General features: G+C 42.5%; 2 protein-coding genes across 3 annotated transcripts in view; one reads left to right on the top strand and one right to left on the bottom strand.

Moving 5' to 3' along the window:
* The window catches only part of LOC125281391 (focal adhesion kinase 1-like), a 353,460-nt gene that overhangs the window by 130,027 nt on the left and 204,648 nt on the right, over window positions 1-18,785 (top strand). The window lies entirely within an intron of this gene.
* LOC125281409 (ral guanine nucleotide dissociation stimulator-like) overlaps window positions 1-18,785 on the bottom strand; it is a 123,657-nt gene that overhangs the window by 41,618 nt on the left and 63,254 nt on the right. Inside the window, exons 7-10 of one of the 2 annotated variants that reach the window (XM_057312747.1) lie at window positions 17,972-18,020; window positions 7,949-13,528; window positions 5,570-5,696; window positions 1,924-2,150 (exon numbers count right to left, since the gene is read on the bottom strand). The gene's annotated coding sequence lies outside the window, so the exon portion shown is untranslated. The remainder of the gene's footprint in view (window positions 1-1,923; window positions 2,151-5,569; window positions 5,697-7,948; window positions 13,529-17,971; window positions 18,021-18,785) is intronic. The other variant, XM_057312748.1, reaches the window with a different exon arrangement.

Genomic DNA, 18,785 nt, shown 5'->3' with positions numbered 1-18,785 from the left:
AGACGAGAAGCACGGGAGGGCTGAAATTAATACGCACACAAGAACACGAGCCCCGTTAAAGAAGTGGTCAAGTCATGAGGAGAAGCTGATGTTAGGGAAGAAAATAAGCTCAGTTCTGGCCTCGTCATCATTAAGACACCACTAGAATGTCAGACAAGGTCACCAGGGGGCATTTTAAAAGGCAAGTGTGCAAACAAGAAGCAAGGTCCAGACAAAAAGCTTGAGTGAGAGTCTCACGCCACATGGCTGCTGGCTCCGAGCCCGAAGGAGGCAAGCGTGGAGTTACAGCAGAAGAGGCTCAAGCCCAGAACTTGGTCAATTCTTGGAATCTGGGGTCAAAGAAAACAGGGGCAAAGAAATGAGACAGAGAAGACACAGTCAGGGAGTGAGAATATTACACTAATATTTTCTTAAGTCCAACCTTTTTATTCACTAAAATACAAAATACGTGAACACCTCCAGATTGCTGTGGATTACACTGGGACTTTCATTGTTGGTTGATTTTTCCTTAATGACAGTCTCAGAAGTGAAAGGGTTCATCGCTATCTAGAAGTCTTGCCCCTCCTCGGAAAGCTCTTCATACTGCGCATGCACCGGTCACGTGTGTGCACAGGGCTCCTCCCCTTCTCCCCACGGACCACAGGTCTGCCATTCAGGGGCCTCACCTTCTGTGCGTGTGCCCAGACTCAACAGCTAGTCCCCATCACATGCACACACCCACAAAAGAGCCAGGCTCTGTCTCCCAGGGCACTGGTACCAAGATGCAGGTGGCCAGTGGCTCCAGCCCACACCACAGGTCTGCTGTCTTCTCCGCTGCACCGCGGGTTCTGTTTCCTCTGTCAGAGCTTCTCCACAGCAGCACGACTAACATTTGAGGCCTGATGTTCCCTGTCGTGGGCTAGTGCAGGCCCTGTCCTATGCCTGTAGGATAATCACTGGCTACTACCCACTAGATGCCAGCAGCATTGCCCTCTCTCCAGTTGTGATGACCAAAAATGTCTCCGGACAATGCCCCTGGGGGGGCAGAGCCAGCCCCGGTTGTAGCTCAGGGCTGCTAATCGTTGCCCGGCCTCTGGTCTCTCTCTGCCATCTTCTTCCGCACTTGCACCTGCTTTCTTGTTTGTACTTCCCCTCCCTTTTCACTCACCACAGTGGCCACCACCAGGGTGCTGTACCAGCGTCATCCCTTGCTTTCCCCTTATTCCCCTCCCCAGCCAACTTTTTCCTCTTACGTCATAAAAACCTCAATCACACGTTCATGCCATGCGTGTTTGCAGGGAAAGTACAACCATCTGCAGAGCCTCCACAGAGCTCCCTCTGGCCCTTGGGACAACACCGGCCTGGGGCTCCTCTTTGCCATGTTCATTGGTTGATGAGTATTCAGCAAGAGCTTTCTTCCCACCTACCTCTGGGTTTCAAGTTTCTTACTGACACGTGAGGGTATTTTTGGAATGATTTGCTCAGATATAGAATTTCCCCTCCACATGTAGGAATTTTACAAAAACAAAATCTTAAAGAATCATACACAAAATCACAACACTCCGCATGAGAAATTAAAAGCAGGATTAGAGGGATCATTATTCAGTCCAGTAATGTAGCCCAACTCATCAGTAGTATTTTTTTTTTTTAAAGATTTTATTTATTTTTCGACAGAGATAGAGACAGCCAGCGAGAGAGGGAACACAAGCAAGGGGAGTGGGAGAGGAAGAAGCAGGCTCATAGCAGAGGAGCCTGATGTGGGGCTCGATCCCATAACGCCAGGATCACGCCCTGAGCCGAAGGCAGACGCCCAACCGCTGTGCCACTCAGGCGCCCCATCAGTAGTATTTCTTGCAGGACTATGCGCAAAAGACCAAGAACAAGTCTCTTCAATTTCATGAACTTATCACACACACACACACACACACACACACACACACTAACCTGATGAAAGACTTCGTTCACAAAGTTGACATAACCTCGCGTTGACAAGAGAATCCGCTGCACCATTTCATACATGGGGCGGTGCTCTTCTTCAATGCTACAATGGCTGGAGTTGCTGAGTCTTCAGTCAGACAAGGTGCTGCTGTTGGAATGGTTTTTCTCCGGCTCTGCAGGCCGCCGCCATCCAGCTCTGCCACCATCTCTTGCCCCACACCACCACCAACGGTCTGGAAGAAAGCCATTACCACTTCTTTGTCTTTTTTTTAATAATAATATTTTTTATTATATTATGTTAGTCACCATACAGTACATCCCTAGTTTTTGATGCAAAGTTCCATGACACATTACTTGCGTAAAACACCCAGTGTACCATGCAATACGTGCCTCCTTAATACCCATAACCAGCCTATCCCATTCCCCCCCTCCCCAAGCCCTCGGTTTGTTTCCCAGAGTCCATAGTCTCTCATGGTTCATTCCTTTTGATTATCCCCCTTTCTTTTTCCCTTTCTTCTCCTACCAATCTTCCTACTTCTTATGTTCCACAAATGAGTGAAACTATATGACAATTATCTTTCTCTGCTTGACTTATTTCACTTAGCATTATCTCTTTCAGTCCCGTCCATGTTGCTGCAAAATTTGTGTAATCATTCTTTTTGATGGCTGAGTAATATTCCATTGTATATATGGACCACATCTTCTTAATCTGTTGAAGGGCATTCGGCTCCTTCTATGATTTAGCTATTGTGGACAATGCTGCTATGAACATTGGGGTGCATATGGCCCTTCTCTTCACTATGTCTGTATCTTTGGGGTAAATACCCAGTAGTGAAATGGCTGGATCAAAGGGTAGCTCAATTTTTAACTTTTTAAGGGACCTCCACACTGTTTTCCAAAGTGCCTGTACCAACTTGCATTTGCACCAACAATGTAGGAGGGATCCCCTTTCTCCACATCCTCTCCAACATTTGTGGTTTCCTCCCTTGTCAATTTTTGCCATTCTAACTGGCATAAGGTGGTATCCCAGTGTGGTTTTGATTTGAATTTCCCTGATGGCTAATGATGTTGAACCTTTTTTCATGTGTCTGTTAGCCATTTGTATGTCCTCATTGGAAAAGTGTCTCTTCATATCTTCTGCCCATTTTTTGATTTGTTTGTTTCTTGCGTATTGAGTTTGAGAAGTTCTTTGTAGATCTTGGATACCAGTCTTTGATCTGTAGTGTCATTTGCAAATATCTTCTCCCATTCCGTGGGCTGCCTCTTAGTTGTTTTTTTTTTTTTTTAAGATTTTATTTATTTATTTGACAGAGATAGAGACAGCCAGCGAGAGAGGTAATACAAGCAGGGGGAGTGGGAGAGGAAGAAGCAGGCTCACAGCAGAAGAGCCTGATGTGGGGCTCGATCCCATAACGCCGGGATCACGCCCTGAGCCGAAGGCAGACGCTTAACCGCTGTGCCACCCAGGTGCCCCTGCCTCTTAGTTTTTTTGACTGTTTCCTTGGCTGTGCAGATTCACTTTTTCTAACTGCTCATTCCATGAAATACAATTTCAGGAAACCCACAGCCCACGAATCATTATTGAATGGTGCACTGAGACTTAATAAAAGTATAACTAAGTGTTATCATACAAATAAATACAAATATCATACACAAAACTGAACCATCTCAAACTTTTTCATTCCCAAATGGGCTTTGATGGGTTTTAACGTCAATTAATATGCTGATAGAACTGCTAAAAAATGGTCACTGCTGAAATTTTAAAATCACCACTCTGCTTTCTCTAATGTATGTTGAAGTACTTTTATCTCATACAAAAATGAATTACTAAGGACTAAAGAATACTTCACAGAACACATTATCAGCTGAAGTGATGCACCAAGAATGTACAGTTTGTTCAGGTTTATGCTGTTGCTGTCAAAAGTATATGGGATGTAAGAGCCACTGTCCTTCCGTTCTCCCATGAATATTTGTTATACCAGATTCTCCAAGTGCTAAGAAAACCTAGTCTAGAAGATGCACTAATTCATCTCCTCCCTGGTGAAAAATTAAAGGTATTAGTAGATCCCGAAGCAAATTCACTTTGGGAAAAACACACACACACACACACACACACACACCCTCAAACAGACCTTCAGTACAATAATAAGGGCAAAAGTATAAACTCCATTTGGAAACAGCACTTAAAATATTGTTTTGAAGGGCTTTTACAAGAACAGTATATTCTTTGAAAAGAGATTTCAGATCAACTGTTTCACTAATATTCACTTTACATAGGCAAAATTATATTAAATTTCAAATTCCAAACAAAAACTTTCAGGAGACAAATGAAATTATATGTGCTTTTATTCCTGCAACTCTGTCTCCAGAATCTTATTCAATTGTTTAAATTGCTGCTTTTTCTCATGTACAATGCAAATGAAGAGAGAAACACAGGAGACACATGTGAGATGAGGCGGGAAACACAGCTGCGAGGCACAAACAGGAGTACAGGAGGCAGCTGATTAGCTGAATAATGACCCCCCCCGTAAAGATGTCCATGCCCTAATCCCCAGAACCTTTGAGTATCTCACCTTACCCGGCAAATGGGATTTAGAAGGTGGGATTAAATTCAGGTGTGAGAGGGAGCGATTATCCTGGATCATCTGGGTGGCCCCAATGTAATCATGAGTATCCATAAGGAGACAGGAGGATCAGACACAAGGCCATGGGAAGATGGAAACAGAGGGAGAAAAGGTGATATGATGAAGGGCCACAAGCCAGGGAATGCAGGAAGCCTCTAGAAGCTGGACAAGGCAAGAAAATGGATTCTCCTCGAGAGCCTCCAGAAGGCAGAGCCGCACACCTGCCAACACCTTGATTTTACCACACCGAGACTGATTTTGAACTTCTGACTTCCAGAGCTGCAAGGTCATAAAATGCATTGTTTCAAGCCACTGAAAGTTTGTCATTTGCTGCAATGGCACTAGAAGACTACTATAACAACTCACTGTGAGGCCGACTGAGAGTCTATACGATGGCGGTGACCATTTCTAGGTACGGCCATCTGCAGCGTGTGGCAGCGCTGGGCTGGACAGTTGTCTGCCAGAATCCACTCCCCCTCCTTAATGGAACCCCAGGGCTCTGTGTGCTTCCTCCCCTGCAGCCCAGGTGACTCACAGGAAGCTGGCCCCATCCACAGGACCAGGGAACGGTTCTGTTTCGTGGGCCATTCACATAGCCAGCTTCGAATCAGTCAGCGCCTTGTTACTGTGCCAGGAGAGACAAGTAAACTAGGTTGTCCCACTCAGACAAAAGGTAAGAGCTTTACAGAAATATCTGGGTTGTCTCTGAACACGAACAAGGAAGGCAGTGCCCCTGCTGCTGGCCGCCGTCTTACAATCAGCAGGGAGTGGAAGCCAACCCTGCCAGAGGGAAAGGGCAGAGTAGGGAAAACTGTACAGAATCATGGAGAGAGTGTGAATAACCCACATTCTCTGCCAGCCCTGCCATGAGCTGCTTCTATAGGAGATTAAAATACTTCTTTTTTACCTTTAAGACACTTTGAGTTATGGAGTCTTCTTCTGTTAGGATGATACAACCATCCAAACTCATTCGGGGGTCAGACCTTTAGGACACTAAGAAAGCCAGATAATAAAAGTAGATGACTCACAAGTGTGAATGACCAACGAAGGAAAAAACTGGAACCTTGAATCCGTGGTTAATCTGCTATTCTTGCTACTTATCATCATCCAAATGTATTCTTCAAGAACGAGAAACTTATTTTCAGTGATGGTTTTCTGAAATTTTGAAACGAGGTAGGAAAAAGTCACAGCCTTTAAACAGACTACTTTGAATTGACTTAACAATCACACAAGATATAATGTAAAATTTATCAAAGAATGGGACTGTGTTTCTTATCTATGATTTCATACAAATTTTTGCCTACCTGATGGGTGAATAAAGGTCTCTCAGCATGGTCCAGAACTAATGGTGTTCCCTGGCTCAGTGAAATTCAGGGTCGTTTCTATTTTCTCTTCCGTGATCTTCTCTTTCATCTCCTTTTGTCTGTTTTTCAATCGGCTGTTTGTCTTCTCATCGGTTTGTAGGCACTCTCTATATATCAGAGGCATGAACTCTTTTAACAGCTCTGATGTTACAGATGCTTTTCACCATCTGTTGACTGAGTGTGGCTTTACTGTACCTTTTGACATGCAAACTTTTTCAAGTTTGTAAAGTAAAGTGGGACCTCATTTTTTCTGTGGCTTGCGGGTCTTATCTCTACCTAAGGTGGTCTACCACTTCCCAAATGTATATATTCCCCTAGATTGTCTACTAAATTCTTTATTATTTTTTTAATACTTAGACCTTAAATCAATTTAGGACTTAAATCAATCCGACATCTGCTTATGTGATATGAAGCAAGGTTCTGAGAGAGAGAGAGAAAGACAGACAGACTGACAGTTCTTTCAGCTCTGAGGGTTATAGATTAGATTCAAAATTCAATGCTACTCTGTCTCATTTTCTAGAAGGAACTTGTGGTTTCTGTCTGGAACTCTGATAATTTTTCTCTTAATTCCTTAAAGTCAAATAGGTTTATGTCTGTTTAGGTTTGTGTCTGTTTAGCTAATTCTCCCTGGGACTCGAAGGCCTTGTTAGTCTACGGCATGACTTTTTTTCAGCTCAAGTAAATTTTGCATTAGTTCAATGATCACTTCTGATTTTTTCTCCTTTTGTCCTCCTGATACTTGTAAGGTAGGTCTGGACCTCTCCTCAGATCTTATTTATTCATTTCTGATTTCCATTTCTTTGAATTTTTCCTCAGTGTTGTCAGATATTCCTTTGGAAAATCAATTTTGTTCTCAGCAGTGATCATTACTGTTTACAGTTTACCTATTAAAATTTTAAACTAATGAATTTAAAGTTTTTAATTTTATTTTAAAGATTTTATTGATTTGAGAGAGGGAGAGAGAGAGAGAGAGAGAAAGCACCAGCAGGGGGAGAGGCAGAGGGAGAAACAGACTCCCCGCTGAGCAGAGTGCCCTATGCGGGGCTTGACTCCAGGACCCCGGGATCATGACCTGAGCTGAAGGCAGACGCTTAACCGATTGAGCCACCCCGGCGCCCCAAATCTTTCTCTTAAAATCTTCAGTAAGTCTTTTGTTGCTCTTACTGCAATTATATCCCCCTCAGACTTCTTTGAAACGAAGTTTCTCCAGTTCTTCAGTCAGTTCTTATCAAAGCGGTGCTTCTCTGTGAAGATGCTCATTGTCACTCGGGTGTGTGTCACTCTTCCGGCTCAGGCCTAGTCACGCTTCTGGGAACTCCAGGGCATCAGCAAACTTGCTCTAAGTGGACCACACTTTGTGCATAAAACGTGTCCCTGCCATGAAGCAGCTGCTCTCAAACCTCCTCAAGTGGTTCTGCTCTACCCAGTGCAAAGTCCCTAAGCAACTCAGTCTGCTGGGAAAGCCCCATTTGTCTGTGACCGAGGACCGCAAGAGAGGGAAGATACACCACGGGCCCCACACAGAAAGAGGTCTTCACTGAAGGCCTTGGAGGGAGACAGCCTTTTCTTGCAGGGATTCCATCATGGCATCCTGAAATCCTGAGATGCTCTTCAACTCCTTCCCCTGAGATCCCAAGAGGGCACTTGGCAGTCTCGCGGTCCTTCCCATGGCCCACCTCCATGATTCTCGAGGGCCTTCCTGGTGCTGGGGATTGGTGAAGGCAACCTGATCTTATGCTCTGAGGTCACCGGTACTTGATCAAAGGAGGGAAAATAAGAGGGGGCCAGGAGGCTGCACACCACAGCCACCTCCTCAAAATGTCTCCCTGGCCCCCAAGATCGCCTTGTCATGGCAATGTCAACAGAGCACTGCAAGTGCTACCTCAGAGCTCCCTCTGACACCTCAGCAATACAGAGAGAGCCCACCAATAAAACCAATCCCCATAACCAACATTCTTTAAGAACCAAAAACCCTAATAATCAATTACTTTGGTACGTGTTAGCATATTTTTACCTACGTAAAAGATAAGATGAATGGCATACCTGCATGATTTTGGGCAGTACATCAACTCCATTTTTAGTGTTTTGTGTTGTAGTTAGATACTTTTTTTGAAAAAGAAAGTTACAATCTATTTAATAAAAACAACGCGAGCTGCCATGTATGGAATTTTTGTACTGTAAATGTTTTCATCGTCTCGTGTTGTAGTAATGTACACTGGCTTTGGTCTCAAATGGGGGATGTCTGGAAGAAAAAAGAACACATGACTAGGTTCGTGAGTGTAACCCCCACGAATGGTTCAGTTTCTTACTGAGCACATATGTATTTGGTTGTATGAATAGCAACTAAAATTAAAGAACCAGAAATTATAAAAGATGACATCTTTTGGTAGACTTGTTTCTGATTCTGCCTTGCAACCTGACCAAGATGGGACGGTGGCTACTGTTACTGTTTGCTTGTTACAGCAATGGCACAGAGCTATGGAAGTACCAAGCTAATAACTCTTTGTAACAAATTTGAGACATGACATGAGATTATAATAGTAAAAATATTTTCACATACCTTATAACTAATTTAATCTCATTTTATGACTGAAATAAATCTAAAAGCATGTATAGACATTTTTCATCATTTTAGGTATTTTATTATTTTTTAAATCATTTTAGGTATTTTAACATCCAATATTACACTAATCAAATCCACGGGACTTTAGTTTTATATCCTTTTCCCTTTAGATGAATCCAAAGAATAGAATCAGTATAAACTACTTTATGTCTGAAAGAATTCACCTTTGAGATATCGAACACCACCACTTCCAAAGAATTAATAAGAAGTCCCTTTATCATTCTTTCTATTTCATAATCCATACAAAAAAATTACACGGTATTGGATTTGTCCAACTCTCTTACTAACTTTTATACAACTGGAGGTACCTGCATGAGGAAGACAAGTTCTCAACGAATCACTTTTAATTTCACCATATTAAAGTATGCTATATGTTCCACAGTGAATAAGACTATTTTATAAAATCAGAAACAAGTTCTGAAAAAAATACCCACATATAGACAGCTAACAAATACATATCTCAGTACCTGGAAAGGTTAGTACTTCTACGTCTTCCAAAATGCATCAAGCTTCTGCTGTTTTCCCCTGATCCAAGCGTGCACGTGTGTGTGTATGTATATAAACACCCACAGACAACTGGATTAGTAGTCCACATCCCCCAGATGGATTAATGTCTTTTGTGACCTTCTCCCCTCCAACATTGTTCCTGATTATTCATTTTAACTAATTTTTGCCTGCTTTAACTGGGAGAGGAAAATTTGCCTCCCCACCCCGGCATCAATCTAAGGGATACTTGTGTCCTGTGAGCCTTCATTTCTCATAGAAGAAAAACTTTAGCAGTGAAATTAGAAATTTCCTTATGTTTCCTTCCTTTCCGGGGCTTACTCTCCCTAGGTTGCCCAGCTGCCCAAACATCGGCCCCTCCGTAAGAAGCTGTAAGTAGCACCTGCTGGATGAAAGATCCAAGATAAAAGAAAGGCCTACTATGGGCAGCTGCGTGGCCCAGGCTGGCCTGCCTCGCCACTGAGCAAGGTCTGGGGTCACCGTACCCCACCACCTGGAAGAGAAGACTTAAGGAAACTTTATTTTAACATTCAAAGATTTGAAATATAATTACGCCAAAAAAAAATCATGACACGTGTTGAACTCTTTCTGAGTACAGGAGCCACAGTTCCCCTTTACTACTATGAGCTCAGCTACAAATAGGTAGTTTGTACAAACAGGTAAAATCGTTTATTAGGAACCCTTAAACTTCTTATAATAAAGTGACCGTTAAATATAAGAATAAAATGACTATCTTACTTAAAAATAAACAAAGGTCACTTTGTTTTGTCCCTGTGGACATCCTCTACACATGGCCCAATCAGTACTTCCCAAGTACAGGTTTGTGGATGTTTGTTTAACTTAGTAAATGATGGAAATAAATGAGGAAGATAATACTTTCGAAACAATGTAAAAAGAAATTTAAAACCAGTATCTTGATTCTCCTTATTCTTCCACTCCAAGCTTGCAGCCTTTGGATAATATGTGGGAAAGAACATACATACATTTACATTTCAACTTAATGTCTACTAAACTGAAATGCTGTTATCTTATTAAAATTCCTATCCTAAATTAAAAAACAAGCGTGACAAATTATGGTGACAAATAATCTTGACAATCATGTAATGAAATCATATCTTTTTTTTTAAAGATTTTATTTATTTATTCGACAGAGATAGAGACAGCCAGCGAGAGAGGGAACACAAGCAGGGGGAGTGGGAGAGGAAGAAGCAGGCTCATAGCGGAGGAGCCTGACGTGGGGCTCGATCCCATAACGCCGGGATCACGCCCTGAGCCGAAGGCAGACGCTTAGCCGCTGTGCCACCCAGGCGCGCCTGAAATCATATCTTAAAACTCAAACGATGACAAGAATGAATATCTTAAAACAAAGTAGTTAACTATGTTAAAGACATTTTTACTGAGAATTAAAAAAAAATCACCCAAAGATATCATGTTTTTAAACTTGCTCTACTCATCACGCCTGTATTTTTTTCCACCTCTCTATAATGATTTAACATTCTTTCTGCCCTTAAAATATTTAGTCAGATGTAATCTCTATTTTTTTTAACTCAAAAAGGGCCATTTATAGTAAACAGGAATTAAGGAAATAATCCCTCACAAGAATTTCACACAATGTTACATGGGTACGTGAAAAATCATCATCAGAAGGCAAAGCTACAGAAACTTGAAAAGTGCATTGTCTTTATTAAAAGGAATCCACAGGCTAAAATAAGCCAGGCCTGCCAGTCCAGCTACACCTGTCCCAGGTTCTTTTTTCCTTTTCTTCTCTTTTTTTAGATTATTTATTTACTTATTTGACAGAGAGACAGGCAGAGAGAGAGGGAACACAAGCAGGGGAGTGGGAGAGGAAGAGGCAGGCTCCCAGTGGAGGAGGCTGATATGGGAACTGATCCCAGGACTCTGGGATCACGCCCTGAGCTGAAGGCAGACGCTTAACGACTGAGCCACCCAGGTGCCCCTGTCACAGGTTCCTAATACTGGTTAGCACACAGAGTACTCTAAAGCAGAGCTTCCCGACCTCCTTCACGCCGTAGCCCACTTAGAAAGTGGAAACAACTGTGCAACATCTAAGGTCAAAGGATGAGGGGCTTTGGCTGCCCCTGGGGCAGAGGGGCTCCCTGTCAGCAACCTGGCAGCAGTTCTCCGGGCTGAGCCAAGAGAGAAACTCTGTTCTGAGGACTCAGTAGAGAGAAGGGAGGGAAGAAGTGTGGGATGGACATGCACATACAAGTCTGCACACTATTCAGGGGGTTCACAGTCTACATAAAAATCCTCACCCTCTATCACCGGCATCCTTCCTCCAGTGGGATTCTGGGGATTATGTCATATCTGAGGTTGCACAGTTCATTAGTGACACATCTAGAATGAGACCCAAGTGCCCCAACACATTCAACTTCTCGATACTCCCTGCCAATTTCCGGGGACAGATGGAATACTCTACCACTTCTGAACAGGTGGAGTCTGAAATGCAGGTGCAATGGGCCAGTAGGGCCAAAATACACAGCTTCTAGAGGACAAGAGAATACTCCAGTCTGCTCTCGGGATTTTGGAGTCCTTGTGTTTCTGGTGCTGGATAAAGGAAATGGGAGAGGAGAGCAGACAAGATTACCCAACAGGAAAGAGTAGTCAGAAAGGGAGGCAAGGACTGAATCTTGAGGGACAGCAGAGAGAAACAGACCCCTAAAGAAAACTGGCAAGAAGAAAGGGAGGAGGAAAGAAGGAAGAAAACATTAGGGGAAGAGAGAGATCATGAAGCAGGGGCAGTCATTGTCAGATCACCTGAAACACTAAAGTGTCCTTCCTCCGGACTTGACCACTAGACTTGACTCCCCTTCTCAGCAGTGACAGGGAAGGGGCAGGTAGAAGTGAGTCTCAGGAGAGGAAGTGGGCTGAGCAAAGATTATAACATCAACAAACTTGCTTGTGGAGGACACAGAGACTGGACAGAGTTCCCAGGAAGAACTCAGAGACAGAAGTGTTGGCTGAGAGAAAAGAATTCAGTAGTTTGTTTTTGAACCATATCAGAAATGTAGACTAGGGGAAGGGATCACCTACTGAAATCATGAACTAATGATCATAACTCCATATTCAGTTGGTAAACATCAGAGAAAGGAACATGTGACATCAAGTTGTTCTGGGCTGGTGGTACAAAGAGATACCTCCATATGCTTTCGCCCCATCTTCCGGCCTGCCCTGCCTATTCCTGATCTGCCCATTCAGCTTCTAGGCCTGCCTCCTCCCCGATCCTGCCTTGCTAGCATAGGATTAGGGGTCAGGAAGAAGAAAAGAGGCAAGAATAGATGAATATACTATGAGGGAATACAAAATATATATGGGTCTCTGCCCCACTTCCTGGCATAGGGCCCCTAAAACCCTTGTAATTTCCTAAGTGATAAGCGCACGAGGAGCTCTTTTGTTTTAATAACACAGCTTGTAGAGGTCTCGTGGGCTCCCAGATGGCTCCTGAGTGAGAGGGCTGGTCACCAGGAAGACCACGCCACGATTAGAACTTAGAATTTTCAGCACCCCCATCCCGACCCCTCCATTCCTCCAGACAGGGGAGAGGGGCTGGAAGTGGACCATGTCTATGTGAGGAAGCCTCCATAAAAATCCCAGTAGCAGGGGTTTCAGGGAGCTTCCAGGTGAATGAACATATCCACGTACCGGGAGGGTGACAGCTCCACAGGAACAGACATTCCTGTGCTTGGGACCCTCCCAGACTGTATCCCTTGTGTCTCTGCATCTGGCTATTCATCTGTATCCTTTATCATATCCTTTAATAAGATGGTCAATGAAAACAAATGTTTCCCAGAGTTCCCTGAGCCACTCTAGCAAATCAGTCAAAGCTGAGGAGGAGTTGTGGGAACCTCTGATTTTTAGTCAAGTTGTTCAGAAGCTGTGGGTAACCTGGGGCCCTCCTACTTGTGACTAGCACCTGAATGTGATGGAACAGTCTCATGGGACTGAGCCCTTAACCTGTGGGATCTGACGCCATCTCAAGGCAGACAGCATCAAAGCTGAGTTAAACTACAGGACATCCAGCTGGTGTTGCAGAGTTGTCTGGTGAGGGGAAAACCCAAACATTTACCCACCGTAAGTGCTAGAAGCAAAGTGCTCTCTGTGAATGTGGTAATAATATGAAAGCAATGGAGAACTGAATTTTTTTCCTTTACATACACACTCACACAAAATGGTATGTATGCCAGGTCTTTGCTGATGTGAACTGACACATATTCTATTTCTAGCAAAGTATCACAAAGAATCACCTCAAGGAAAAAGCAAAGATACAAAATATGGATAAGCAGGAAGAAAAGAAGTAACGTCTTCTCTTTCCCATCAAGAGTAAGACCATTACTGAATTATCCATGATTCTGCTCTTACGTGAATAACCATATATTTCAACAGTATCTGAAGAAAAAAGCGTGTTTGGTCCTCAGTAATCTTTTCCCCTCATATGGCTGGCAGGAGAGGAGTGATTTCTTCTGGATATATCTCTGCTGCAGAGTGGGGAAAAAAGGAGAGCTCTTTCACCAAAGTTAAAAGGACTTTTTAAAAATGGCCGCTATTGAAATACATCTGCTGCTCCGTTGGAACCTGCTCACACTGTACTCCAGGCCACTGTGCATGAAGGGCTTCGAAATATGGTACAAATGTCCATGACGCCCCCTCTCCCTCTCTTTCAAATTCTGCTTTGGTCAGCCTAAGATCAAGTACCTGCCATTGGGCAGTCAAGTGATATGCATTAATAAATCAGTGGCCCTAACTGCCAAGTTTCTTGAAAACTCACAGGACTCAAATGGCTGCCATTAATACTCCCAGGAGGCCACTACTGTCCTTCCATGAATGCTGCATGAAAATACAGAGCTGGCCAAAAAGAGCCTGGGTGAGCAGATGAATGTCCACTCATGAAACAATCATCATGAGGACAATAAACAGTAGTTCAGGATGGTGGATTTAAATCTCATTAACAGCCACGAAAACACTCCAGACACACCACGTGTCTCTACTTCTTGCTATTGCCAACATCTGTCCCTTCCCTTCCATTCCTGTTTCCACCACTTCAGTAAATTTCTCCTGTCATCATTTCATATAAAATAGGCTCTGATTCTTCCAATTCTAATGTCCATAAGACTTTACTGTGAATATGAGCAGGGAGTAAGTCCTACTTTGAACCCATCTATGAAATAGAGATTTCTATTCATGATAATGGCAAACCGAGGAATTCCTCAATGTAACTTCAAGAGTCATTTCAACCTGTAAGGTCTGCTAATGCTACTCACCATCAGCCACACTAGGGTTAGGACTGATGAGTGTCTCCAGCGTACAGGGCCCTCGGGATGACATGATCGCTGGGAAACCAGTTCATTACTGCTCTATGGTGTATTTGAGAGGTGTGAAAAGAGCAAGTTCTGAGAGTTCTCATCACAAAGAAAAAACTCTCTTTCTTCTCTTTTAACTTCATTTTTGCATCTCTAGAGATGATGGCGTCAGACTAAATTTATTCTGGTGATCGTTTCACAGTATACGAAAGGAACATCATTACGCCGGGTACCTTAAACATACACAGTTCTGTATGTCAAGTGTATCAAAACAACTGGAGCAAAAAAATATTTTAATATTCATAGAGAGCATCAGGAAATTGGACATGGTAAAAACAATGTCACGTAAACAAAACTGAAAACAGCAGAACTGAAAGCCAGTAGGTTATCCTAGGGGTTAAAAACTTCAAGCCATTGGCATAAAAAGTTGATTCTGAAATTAAAAATCAGTGAATTAAAATTAAAGCAGATGAAATAGAATTTTAAAATTTTGTTCCATTTAACAATTTGTCAAAGAATAGAAAGTCTTAATAAGTGACCTCAGATAGTAACTTTTGAAAAAACTATTCGTGTTTTGGAATATTCTGATTGTAAGCTTCCAAGTGGGCACAGAATGAGAACATTTTGTTTGATCAAAGTCGCCTCATGGAAAATGGCTGAAACAAAATGTCTGAGATGGGACCTAAACGAAAGGATATAAATGGCTAGACGAAATTGTCCCGAGTTCGTTTCTCCGTATTTGCAGTTTACATTTATTTTCATGTCGTTAAGTCCATTAAGTTCACGGAGTACATTCTAAGTGTATTCCATGCATTAACACATCTCCAAGGGCAAGAGAAACAAAAGAACAAATGAACTTGTGGGACTTCATCAAGACAAAAAGCTTCTGCACAGCCAAGGAAACAGTCAAAAAAACTCAGAGGCAGCCCACGGAATGGGAGAAGGTATTTGCAAATGACACTCCAGATCAAAGACTAGTATCCAAGATCTACAAAGAACTGCTCAAACTCAATACACGGGAAACCAATAATCAAATCAAAAAATGGGCAGATGATATGAATAGACACTTTTCCAATGAGGACATACAAATGGCTAATAGACACATGACACAATGTTCAAAATCTTTAGCAATCAGGGAAATTCAAATCAAAACCACACTGAGATACCACCTTAAGCCAGTTAGAATGGCAAAAACTGACAAGGCAGGAAGCAAGAAATGCTGGAGAGGATGTGGAGAAAGGGGATCCCTCCTACATTGTTGGTGGGAATGCAAGTTGGTATAGCCACTTTGGAAAACAGTGTGGAGGTCCCTTAAAAAGTTAAAAATTGAGCTACCCTATAATCCAGCCATTGCACTACTGGGTATCTACCCCAAAGATACAGACATAGTGAAGAGAAGGGCCATATGCACCCCAATGTTCATAGCAGCACTGTCCACAATAGCCAAATCGTGGAAGGAGCCGAGATGCCCTTCAACAGATGACTGGATTAAGAAGAGGTGGTCCATATATACAATGGAATATTACTCAGCTATCAGAAAGAACAATTTCTCAACATTTGCTGCAACATGGACGGCACTGGAGGAGATAATGCTAAGTGAAATAAGTCAAGCAGAGAAAGACAATTATCATATGGTTTCTCTCATCTATGGAACATAAGAACTAGGAAGATCAGTAGGAGAAGAAAGGGATAAAGAAGGGGGGGTAAACAGAAGGGGGAATGAAGCACGAGAGACTATGGACTCTGAGAAACAAACTGAGGGCTTCAGAGGGAAGGGGGGTAGGGGAATGGGGTAGGCTGGTGATGGGTAGTAAGGAGGGCACGTATTGCATGGTGCACTGGGTGTTATGCGCAACTAATGAATCATCGAACTTTACATCAAAAACCAGGGATGTACTGTATGGTGACTAACGTAATATAATAAAAAAATATTATTATATAAAAAAACACAGAACACTTTAAATCAGAAGCAGGATGACCGTCTTTGTTGTGTCTATTTACCCACGTACTGGAGGGCCAGGCCAGCAGTGTAAGACAAGAAAAGACTCACTGGCAAGCTTGTCATTATTCACAGACAATGACTGTCCACCAAGAAAACACACAAACAAAAAATCTGCAGACAATACGCTGAAATTAAATAAATCATATATATTCGCTTAATCCAGCAGTGGGAATGGAATGAATGAACTTGAGCTAAACTCACAAACAGGGATAAATCTCAGAAATACCGTTGAATGTGAACAGCAAGCCACAGATGATTATGCACCACGTGAGACCATTTTTATTATACTCAAAACCAAACAAAACTGCACAATGCATTGTTTAGGGATACGAGTACTTGTGGTAAAAAACCATTTTTAAAAAAGAAGGGTAACGGCATAATGCAGAGGAGTGGCTGCCTTCAGAGGAGAAAAAGAACAGGATCAAGGAGAAGTAGCTTCTACTTCTTAAAATGGGGGGGGGGGGGACGGTGTCAAGAGAAGGGGCTTTAGAACTATGCCTCATAACTTGCATATATGTTATAGATTCTTTAGTAAATGTTCAACTGCTACATAAACCAGACAATTTAAATTAATGGGACAGTTCAAACAAATGATGGATACATATTTAAGTGACAGGCTTAATTAAAGCTCCTGTTAAAGACAGCTCCTCTGTACAAATTTCATTCACAGCAGGGTTACCACAGGAAACACAATAACCACCATAACATAAACAGTGAATCAATGTCTCTTACTCTGGGGAAGGAGTACAGCCCTTTAAGGAGAGAAAGGGGAACCACAGTCACTGAGGGCCAGCCAGGAGCCAAGTACTGGGCAGGAGGTCTTCAGATCTGTTTTATTCCACAAACCCAAAAAGCCCCTGGAGAGCTTTCTCCCCTGGCCTCTCCCTCCAGCCAGCTCTGCAACAAATATACGTTAGGCCTTCCTTTTATCGTCATAAAGTTGATCGCACACCAGCCTAAGCACATGTCTCTTCAAACCATGAATAATTTCTAGATAACCAACAATTAACTTGCAGAACCTACAATTTAGTTCTAGTGTAGCTCTCAAGGTATCAGTAATCTGGCCGCTTGTCTAATACATGTGGACAAGAGAGACTGTAAGCTTAATAGACCAAGAACCACACCCAAACACACTGTTCCAACTTTGAAAAGAATATGTGATCACACACGGACACACAGACACATACAAAGATTGCAATCTCACTAGTAGTCAGGAACAACATATTAAAAACAGTGGGTTTTCAACATGTCAGTTTGCATATATACACACACAAAAAATCATCGCCAGTGTTGCTTAGGGAAATTTACACACAACTTCCATAAAAGTTTCCATATAAATTTATATGACCTTCAATTTGGTCATATCAGTAGTTTAATGTGGATACATTTCCATCTAAGAACTTCACATCTAGGTAACCATACAGGAAAAATTCTCCCACATGTTTGCAAAAAAAATTAAAAATCACAAGAATATTCTTTGCAGCATTGTTTTTAAAAGTGGAAGGAAGGAAGGAAATACATGTCCATCATTTTTTATGTCCTCAAGTAAAATTAAAGAGCTAAAGTACCACATTTTCAACAAGAATCTCAAAAGCTAAATGAATTTAACAAAAACTTACCTCAAAAAGAGGATGGAGTCCAGCTCCTCCCTTTCTGACTTCTTATTCCCTAGAATGTATAAAAAAAAATTAGTTATCATGACAATGTGTACATTTTAAGATATTAAAAATTATGTTATCTTGGGGGCGCCTGGGTGGCACAGCGCAGACGCCTTCGGCTCAGGGCGTGATCCCGGCGTTATGGGATCGAGCCCCACACCGGGCTCTTCTGCTATGAGCCTGCTTCTTCCTCTCCCACTCCCCCTGCCTGTGTTCCCTCTCTCGCTGGCTGTCTCTATCTCTGTCGAATAAATAAATAAAATCTTTTAAAAAAAATTATGTTATCTTGAAAACACTGAAGCTTGAACACACACTCATTTATTCAAAAACTACCAGGAGGTAGCATGGAACCCTTGTTGGGAATGTAGATAAACACCCAAGCCACAGCACCTGAGTCCACACCTAGCAGAGCCATTCTTCGCTAGCTGTTTAACCACAGCCTCCACGTTTCCCAACTCACGTCAACCCGTGGAATGCAATTTATTTGTTTCTCAATTACTTATGAGCTCAAATTATGAAGGAATGCACAGCAGATGCAAAGAAAGAGTTCTAGCTTTTTTGATGTGAAGAGGCACAGAGCAGTCATAACTATGAAAAGCCACGCATGTCTTCAGGTCACATGCACTGTTCTTTCGATAGTGACAATAAGAGAAAATACAAAACCTACAGCAGCCAGTTGCATTTATTGTCCAGTCTCTCTGCCGGGGGCCCTGCGCTAAGGGCTTGCCATTCAGCATCTAACTTGGGAAGTGGTAACCTTTTCTGCAAAGGGCCA

The sequence above is a fragment of the Ursus arctos genome, unplaced genomic scaffold (genome assembly GCF_023065955.2).
Source record: "Ursus arctos isolate Adak ecotype North America unplaced genomic scaffold, UrsArc2.0 scaffold_16, whole genome shotgun sequence".
Taxonomy (NCBI): Eukaryota; Metazoa; Chordata; class Mammalia; order Carnivora; family Ursidae; genus Ursus; species Ursus arctos.
This window is presented reverse-complemented; position numbering and strand designations above follow the sequence as displayed.